Here is a 10,951-nt window from a genome sequence, read left to right as displayed (position 1 = left end):
TAAACATGAAACAGATTTATGATCGTTACCATGTGAGACATTTTTGTGATACATTTAAACTTTCCTTTAAGTACTTATGAATAATTTAGTGATGGTAAAAATAATACTACGAGCACAGAATATGTACAAATGGAAGTGGATCAAAAGCAAAATTATATAGAAAGTAAATTGGAGGAGCCAGTCACATTTCTATTCATAATTGTTACCGTTGGTTTCTAAACTGTCTTACTATATTTGTAGTGTCTATTTCCATCGTTCCAGGCCCACAACCAGGGCGTTCGAAGCAAGTATCATCGACATTTGAACAAAGTCCAAAAGGTAATGGTAAAGTTTGTATTCATTCAGCCAGTATCCTTCTTTCTGCTCATTCTTACTGTTAAATACTTGACTCTATAACTTTGGTCCAGATGTTCCTATAAGAGCAAACAAAGTTTTACGTTGTACCGTAATGTACATCTCAGGTTATTAAGTAAAACTTTTTAAAAAAGAAATTAAGTGTGATTTTTGTTTACATATAATTATGAATAAATCAGTAGACCCAGAAATTGAGACTAATTTTATAGAGGCAAGACAATATCTCGTGCCCTAGACTCTAATAAAATTGTTTTATCATACTGTCAGTAGATTTTTGAGCTATGTCTTATTTTATTCAGCGCTTTTGCCACGTCGATAATGTAACAAAATTTTTATCAAATGTTTAAAAAAAGTAAAATTAAAACCCTTCAATTGTACATTCCATAATGATCTTTCGGATAAAATATTAAAAGTACTAAGGGAGAGATGGAAGAGATAATTTTGATTTGCAATGCACCAAAGTTTTTGCTTATAGTTTTATATATATGTATATAATATTTATATTTTATAGATATATTTATTTATATATTATATTTATATTTTGTAGATAAATTTACATTATAAATTTATATTTAGTTTTATAGTTTATATTTATATTTATTTATTTTTACAGATTATATTTATATTTATTTATTTTTAAATTTTATATTTATATGTATATTTAATAAATTTATTTCCGAAAAAAATTGTTTTTTATTTAAATTTCATTGGTCAATTAAACATGACGTCAAGACTGTCACGTGCCAAACATTACTAATGAGGCAATTAAATGTCTTCCCAGTAAAATATTTTTCTTACAGGTGCCTATAATAGAGATTTAAATTGACCAATCAAATTACTTGAATGGCCCATTATGGCTCCCTCTGGATGTTGAGCAAAGCAAAACTTTGCGCCAGAGTCCCCTATTGAATTGCATCTCTATTACTCTATGCCAACTACAGATTTTTTCAAATTGAACGAACCTCGCCAATTAAAAAATCGAGGCCAATGATTTAAGTTATAAAACAAACGTTGTTAAACCAACTGTCAATTTTCTGTAGAACGGTTTAAATGCATTTGTATTTGTACGCCTAATAGTAATATAACGTACTATTTGCCAATACCGATGTTTTAAACCGCGACTAGCGTCTGTAAAAATACCACCTGTTTACCAATCATCGCTCTTTCTGACTTGACTGACTGTCAATGGACGCATCTATTAATAAACCGAACAATGCGCACGAAGGCAAACACATAAACAGGTGTTTGGCGCTTTTTTTGCATATTTCTGCGAGTGTATGTGTACTCAGTGTTCTATTGACACATAATGGACGATGGCATATTTTCAACGGTAACCTGGACAAATATTTGTCTCGTCTAGAGGATTCTGTGCGGTCTGGGCGTCGACTAAACGAAACAGATGGCTAAAACCATTGACTTCTTCGCGAAGGAGACTAACAGTGAAGACTAGCTTTATCTAATGTATGAATACTTAAGCTTTGCCAGGCTGACGACGTCCTAAATTAAATCGAAACAATGGACATGAGAAAATCGAGTGTTTACCCTCTGTACTTCGCGAAGGGTTAGACCAATGAAAGGAAATTAAAGCAGACCGGATTTCGCTGCCTCTATTAAGGGTAATATGTTTGGCCCTGGGGCATTTTTCTAGTTCGATTCAACCGATAAACAAAACAGTGGCGTACTGTAGTGGCGCCTATATTATCTTTTTTGAATTAATTTGTCTATTATATATCGATTAGTTTTAAAGGATTTTTTTAAATTTGAAGTCTTGTTGTGAAAAATCGGTACAATATATTTTGTGCAGAATATTTTCCATCGATAACCGCTACTTTTTCACATCTTTGAGGCAATTTACCGATCCCATCTCGAAAGAATGATCCGGAGAATAGGGTGGGTTGGGTAGTACCTCGCATTTTGATGTTTCCAAGTATGTTTTCACAGGTTTTGCAACATGTGGTCGGGTATCGTTATACTAAAGAATAAGATTGTTGTGTCTTAGCTCATATTCCGACAATTTTCCGCGAAGTGTTCGATTCAAACGCATCAATTGTACGTTGATGAGATCCCCGTTGATGGTTTCATCATATTTCAGCAACTGATAGTATAGTATACCAAACTGATCCCACCAAATACAGAGCATTGGTCTGGAGTTATAGATATTCAGCTTTGCCGTTGATATTGATACATGATCAGGTAATCTCCATGGTGTTTTCGATTTTAATTATCGTAATGGATCCACTTTTAATTGTCAATAACAGTACAATCAATAAAATTAATTTATAGGCTCAATAGCATATAGAATCTTCAAGCATATGACTTTTCCCGGGGATATTGAATTGAATCTTAATTAATAAATGATATAATGGATTAGGGAAAACATAATTTTGGTTAAAACATTTTTTTACAACGAACACAATTTACCACGATCCAAAAGTTCAAAACAAAAACAAACACAAAACAAGTTGAATTTATATTGAAAGTAAGTCATATAATTAACTATTATTTCATAAATTACTATTATTTTAATTTTGAATTTAAATATTTAATTTGCTGGACTGGGGAAATTGAAATTCGGATTTTTCATGTCTTTAAAAGCAAATTTATTCAAATACTCGCCAAATGGAAACAACTTGAACTTAAACTCTATTAAATGTATGGGCTTATCGGGCGCAAATCCAAGTTATCATTAGATAACAATATAACAGGTTAATTAAAAAGTCACCGGCCTACCATAGTAAAACACATTTTTTTGGCAAAATTATGGCAACCCTCCAACTTTTCGATACCATTTTTATAGTGCGATTTCGTCCTTCAAAAGATCCAACAACGCTATTTAATAGTCACTGTTGATGCTTCTTCCTTTTTCAATGTAGTAAATGAAATTTATTCCGCGTGCATCCCAAAATACAGACGCCATAACCTTGCCAGCCGACTGTTGCGTTTTTTCTATGGTTGCTCCATCGTGTACAATGCACTCAGGTGACTGTCGATTGGACTTCGGGGTGAAATGATGGAGCCATGTCTCATCCGTTGTCACATATCGACTCAAAAACTCGGGTTTATTACGTTTAATCATCTTCAAACACTGCTCTGAATCATCAACTCGTCGTTGTCTTTGGTCAAAAGTGAGCTCGCGCGGCACCCACTTTGCACAGAGCTTTCTCATACCCAAATATACTAAATCAAATGTGGACCAAAAATTCGTAAATGATATGATGTACACGTTCAGTTGATATCTTTAGGGTGTCTGCTATTTCATTCAATTTAAATTTAAGATCATTCAAAATCATTTTGTGGATTATTTAAACATTTTCGTCGGTAACAACCTCTTTTGGTCGTCCAATGCGTTCATCGTCTTCAGTGCTCATTTCACCATGTCTAAACCTAGCATACCAATCCTTGATAATTGATTTTCTTGGGACAGTGTCCGAAAACTTGACATCAAGCCAAGTTTTTGATTCAACTGTATTTTTTCGCTTCAAAAAAGTAATATTATATCAACAAATTCCTTTTTATCCATTTTTTTACAATAACAAAAATTGCTTCACTCAAAAGGCTATAATTCACAAATTAATGATCCGAAAGCTGTCAAATTTATACACGCATCTTTTGAGGGTTAGAACTAACTAAAAAACATTTTGATTTAATTCTAGTAGCGCTGTCTATGTGTCAGACCGGAGACTTTTCAATTGATCTGTTATTACTGTATTAATCTATACTCAAGCCTATTGGTCATATGGAATCCAACTATGGGGAGGCGCTGGTAAGTCTAAGATATCCATCATACAACGGTTCCAAAATAAAGTATTGCGTGCCATTGTCGATGCTCCGTACTATGTTTCAAATGAAGTGATACACAACAAGAGAGAGATACAACGTGTTTGTGTAAAGTACTTTGAAAGAATATCAGTGAATCCCAATGTACTCGCTTATCAGCTAAATATGCGAAGTGATGGACTGAAATGCTTATACTAAAATCTTTAACATTCAGATCCAATCTGATTATTAAACATAAACAGACTTTAGAATAAGCTTTAAGATAAGACTAACTCATTAAAATAGTATTTTATACGGGGGATCATTCAATGAAGTGATTTTCTACATGTCATGTATGTATAATATAAACATAACAAATACTCATCACCCTTTGGGCAAACTGCTAAGAGTAATAAAAAAAATGTTTTAGAAAATATTTTAAAAAGCCCACAAAAAACAAAGTCAGGTAGCTAATATCTTAAAGATATTACAAGAAAGTGTATTTATATTTTTTACGATAATTAGAGCATTCATTAGTTACTTTAATAATGGATATCATACTAGTTCATATTAGACAAAAAAATTAAAAAGTTTTAAAATACAACACGTACATGGATATTCACACAGTATTTCGTATATGAATTCATTATTGCACGCTTGATTCAAAAAAGCCGCCAGCTGGGTAGATAGCAGCTAGTAAAAGTAATACAAAACGGCAAAAACAATCCGAAATATTTGAGGAGTAGTGGAACGAATGTGTCACTCTTGGAGGAGACTTGCCGTTCTTGTATGAGTAAAATTGTTATTTTTAGTTAGACCACAGACTTATTAAATTATGCTTTAATTAATCACCTTATTATTAGTTACTTGGATGTATTATGATCTTTCTTCATTTTAAAAGGTCTTTTGAGAAAAAATGGCACCATATATTATTCAACATATATTCCAAGATTTTTTACAAAATTTTCCCAACTTTTCGGCAAAAAGGCGATATTTGGTTTCCCACTTCTTCAACATTTCGAAACTATCTGACAACTAAACCATGTTACATCGATGTAAATAAGTAATAATCATAAAGTGCTATGTCTTGACCTGTAACACTATTCTACTTTCCCTCCACTCAATCTCAATTTTTCACAATTTTCCTTTAATTTTTTTCCTTCTCTTTTTCACCAGCTCCTTTCACAATTTTTGTAACGTATAGTCGAATGTTGTCGTGTAATAAGATGACTTTACTACTGTTAGTTGAGAGGTTTAGCTACGTTTTCGTCCGATAAGCTTCAATTCATTGTCATCACCATCAAAACTTTGATTAGTAACCATAACTGTCGTATAATGAGTATAAAAACGTATAATGAGCTTCGGCAGTAGATTTTCATCAAATTAAACTAGCCATGACTGGCGTCTACAGACCTCGAATAATTCAATAATCAAAACCATCGTATTTGCCAACAGATATCACCGATCAAGATAAATGGAAACAGATAATATTTATAATATTTTAAATTAAATTTTTAATGAATTTCATTAACGTATTAGCAACTGTTTTTCATTTAACATTTTTGTTATAATATTGTGTATCGATTCACTGAATTACTTTACGATCTCGAAAATGACATGTGATTTAGCAATTTTTAATTGATGTGAGCTTGATAATATTTATCGCAATTATTGTATTATACAGTCTATTCTCGTACATATACTGCAGTCGCTATAACACATTTATCTTTGTGATTAATGCTGTTTTATTTATACGGTAAGTGTTTGTTTTAAAAATATCAAAACATTGCCATCATATATATGTTTTGATTAGATAACACGACAATATTTTTCAGTTTTATATATAACAATGATGTTGTTTGTCTTTTTTTTAAATATATGCTTGAAGAGAAAATCCATTCTTACCATTGCCATTCTTTTCCATAAATTTAGTATTGTGATACTGGATGGTTTTTACGCTGTAAATGTAATACTCTTGATATTTGATACTAATTGTTTTTTACCAGTCATTGTTGTCATTTCGTTGTCAGTTTAGGCTCGTTAAATGTATATGGCAATTAGTGTTGTGGTGGCACTATATCCCCAGATTTTTTGTTATTATATATTATTTGTTTGGTACAATCTTTTTTATTACTCTTTGTGATACCACAATCTACCCTATAGGCAATAAGCATTCCTTATGTCTATATTATATATACATGGCATGTAGAAAATCACTTCATTAAGCGATCTCCTGTATAAATATTATCTTAATTAATTAGTGTTATTCTAAAGCTTATTCTAAAGTCTATATATATCCAGTAATCAGATCAGGTGGTGTTAAACGTTTTAGTCTACGCACATCACTATCACGTCGCATATTTAGCTGCTTAGTGAGTACGTTGGGTCTCTTTCGAAGTACTTCACAAAAACACGTTGAATTATACTCGTTATAGGTTCTAGAGGAATATCGCGTTCTATCACTTTATTCGAAATATAGTATATTCCTTATGTCTATATTATATATACATGACATGTAGAAAATCACTTCATTAAGCGATCTCCTATATAAATATTATCGTAATTAATTAGTGTTATTCTAAAGCTTATTCTAAAGTCTATATATGTCCAGTATCAGATCAGGTGGTGCTAAACGTTTTAGTCTACGCACATCACTATCACGTCGCATATTTAGCTGCTTAGTGAGTACGTTGGGACTCTTTCGAAGTACTTCACAAAAACACGTTGAATTATACTCGTTATAGGTTCTAGAGGAATATCGCGTTCTATCACTTTATTCGAAATATAGTATATTCCTTATGTCTATATTATATATACATGACATGTAGAAAATCACTTCATTAAGCGATCTCCTATATAAATATTATCGTAATTAATTAGTGTTATTCTAAAGCTTATTCTAAAGTCTATATATGTCCAGTATCAGATCAGGTGGTGCTAAACGTTTTAGTCTACGCACATCACTATCACGTCGCATATTTAGCTGCTTAGCGAGTACGTTGGGACTCTTTCGAAGTACTTCATACAAACACGTTGAATTACACTCGTTATAGGTTCTAGAGGAATATCGCGTTCTATCACTTTATTCGAAATATAGTATATTCCTTATGTCTATATTATATATACATGACATGTAGAAAATCACTTCATTAAGCGATCTCCTATATAAATATTATCGTAATTAATTAGTGTTATTCTAAAGCTTATTCTAAAGTCTATATATGTCCAGTATCAGATCAGGTGGTGCTAAACGTTTTAGTCTACGCACATCACTATCACGTCGCATATTTAGCTGCTTAGCGAGTACGTTGGGACTCTTTCGAAGTACTTCATACAAACACGTTGAATTACACTCGTTATAGGTTCTAGAGGAATATCGCGTTCTATCACTTTATTCGAAATATAGTATATTCCTTATGTCTATATTATATATACATGACATGTAGAAAATCACTTCATTAAGCGATCTCCTATATAAATATTATCGTAATTAATTAGTGTTATTCTAAAGCTTATTCTAAAGTCTATATATGTCCAGTAATCAGATCAGGTGGTGTTAAACGTTTTAGTCTACGCACATCACTATCACGTCGCATATTTAGCTGCTTAGCGAGTACGTTGGGACTCTTTCGAAGTACTTCACACCAAACACGTTGAATTACACTCGTTATAGGTTCTAGAGGAATATTGCGTTGTATCACTTTATTTGAAATATAGTACGGGGCATCAACAATGGCACGCAACACTTTAGTTTGGAACCGTTGAATGATGGATATATTAGATTTGCTAGCGGTACTCAATAGTTGAATTCCATATGACCAAATAGGCTTGAGTATAGACTCATACAGCAATACTTTGTTATCTAATGATAACTTGGATTTTCGCCCGATGAGCCAATACATTTGATATAATTGAAGTCCAAGTTGTTTTCGTTTAGAAAGTATGTGCTTCTTTCAGGTTAGGCGTCGATCTAAGTGCATACCAAGAAATATCTTGTTAAATAAACGTGCTCTGCTTGGGGTGTTGACGATGATTGATATTCACTGGTGAACATGTTCTTCTACGCAGGGTAAACGTTACATGGTGGATTTCTTTAATTGGTTTTAATGCGCCATGTCTTCAACCATAATTTTATTTGATCCATGTGGGTTTGTAGGTTGGTACAATCTTGATTTATTACTATTGTTCTGTTCTACTTACATCAATTCACAACCAAGTAAATAGTGCACGATAAACACATTAATGTGTATTTCAACAGTATTTACACAGGCCTGTGAGGTTTGGTTCGCTTTAATCTTCTGATTTTCTCTGCGCTGTGTTCCCAGTAGCTATATTGCTTCCACGTTGCTGTGATTTAATAACCTTAATTCATGTTTTAAGGATACATCTTGGATAACTTCGTAAATCCATTAGATTTCAAAGTTATTGTGCAGTTCTTGGTAGAAATTAGGCGAAAAACTTTGTTTTGTTAGCGTTGAAATGCTAGTCGGTTTGACGAATTCAAATATGTTTTTATAATTGATATATGAATGCCAAGTAACTCTTCCCAATAAAAGAATGGTTGGAAAAAACACAATGGAAACAACATACTTACAATATGCTATACTTACTACATACTACTACTACTTTTGATATTGTTCTGTTGGCATTCTGTGTTCATAGATTTACGAAAAATTATAGATAATATCGCTAATAAAAACTAAACAACCCCAAGTTGGTATAATAAGAATCTAAATTAAGCGAAAGTTATTACTAAAAAATAAAAATATTTTTTAAAAATAGAAATAATCAGGTCAACAAATTAATTTTAAAGGATTTACAGATGGTGTTACTGTGTATAACACGCATCAGATACATTTACACTGACAGGCTTCTCCTGATTTCATGTTTTAAAGATAAATCTTGAATAACTTCGTAAATCCATTAGTTTTCGAGGTTATTGTACAGTTCTTGGTATAAACTAGTCGAAATGCGTTGTTTAGTTAACGTTGAAATGCTAGTCGGTTTCACGAATTCAAATATGTTTTTATAATTGATTGATAGACCAATTGGGGTGTACCTTCGACTAACTAATATAATTCCTCGCTGTTAAGACTGATCTGCTATACTCTTTATCTAACATGATGTTACATATACGAATGCCAAGTGACTCTTCCCAACAAAAGAATGATAGGAAGAAACAGAATGGAGACAACACTAACAATATTATATTGTTACTACTTACTACTACTACTTTTGATATTGTTCTGTTGGTATTCTGTTATTAATATCGCTAATAAAAACTAAATAACCCCAAGTTGGGATAATAAGGATCTAAATTAAGTGAAACCTATTACTGAAAAATAAAAATATTTATTAAAAACAGAATGTATCAGGTCAATAAATTAATTTTAAAGGATATACAACAGATGGTGTTACTTTGTATATATCGCATCAGGATTTCGCCGAAGTGTGCACAAATATTTTTCAATCTGAATATTTTCAACTTGCCCTATCGATGCCAACATTTAAATACTGATCGCGACCTTTTAAAATTAGTAATTTTGACACCGAAAACTATTCTGAGTTAAAAAGCAAAAAAGACGAGGCTTTACTGGATGGAAACATTAATGCTGATCGCTATCGATTATAGTTGACGCATTTCAGCAGAATATCGCGCGAAAAATTTCTAGGAAACATTAAAATTGTAAAAGTACCAAAAAGGTACTATCCCACCGTGACCTATCTGAGCAGCGCTTCACCTCTTATGAAGATATTAAAGTTCGTTCGTTCGAAAAAATCCTTTAAAACTAACTTATAGGCCAAATAAAACAAATAAAGAAGTGAATAATATAGAAAACAAAAAATAATCCAAATAACCGTATCAATACGCAAACTTTACCGTATTTTTATAATAAAATAACTAGTATTTTTTAATTGAATAACACAAACGAAATACTATAAAATTTTAAATACTATAGTATTTTAAATAAACCAATTTTACGGTTATTAGGCGATATAATAGGCATTTATCCCGAGCGAAAGACGATCGAACTGTGAAAGTGAAAGCGTGTAAACGGTACCCAATCTCGGAACGATCTTAATAAACGGTCCCCACCACTGTTAACTATGCGAAAATAGACTGGACAATAGAGCACAATAGATAAATAGGGTCGGAGACCAGAAAAAAGCTGTTGAACTAGAGAAAGGACAACAAACAATGTCTGAATTACACCTTAATCTCTGCTGAGTGGATTCAGGTGCATTCTTCAACACCTATTCGCACAAAGGACCTACCGAAGATCGTTGCAAATAGAGGAGGACCGGCAAAAAGTGACTTGATCTAGGATTTCGCTCGACTTTACAGGGTTGTACTTACCATTATTAAAATTTAAAATAATTAAATATGTAGATACATTTTATAATTACTAAATATTAAGTTGATTCGTTGATTCAAAATTAATTTAAAATGTTACTAGAAGTTATTGTCAAACTATTTTCAATATAAGATCAAAAGTATGTTTGATATATATTTTTTATTAATTACATCTTACATTAGATATGCTTAGTATAATCTTAATATTTAAATTAATTTATTCCTATTCTTATGTTGTAGTTGCATTAGCATACAAGCAAGGCGAATACTGGATTAATATATTGGTATGTATTTCCGAAATTAAAATAAAACTAACCTAATATTACTTAAGCTAAAGTTAAGAATACACTTAGATACTAAATAAGTTCATGTCGTTTGGTTCGCTTCAATCTTCTGATATCCTGCGTGTTATCCAGTAGCGGTATTGCTTCCACGCTGCTATGATTTAGCAACCATACTTCATGTTTAGAAGCGAAATCTTGGATC

This window comes from Rhynchophorus ferrugineus, unplaced genomic scaffold, assembly GCF_030347505.1.
Source record: "Rhynchophorus ferrugineus isolate W39M unplaced genomic scaffold, kcgeb_rfMv2 rfM2, whole genome shotgun sequence".
NCBI classification, from domain to species: Eukaryota; Metazoa; Arthropoda; class Insecta; order Coleoptera; family Curculionidae; genus Rhynchophorus; species Rhynchophorus ferrugineus.
Note: the sequence above shows the minus strand (reverse complement) of the source record.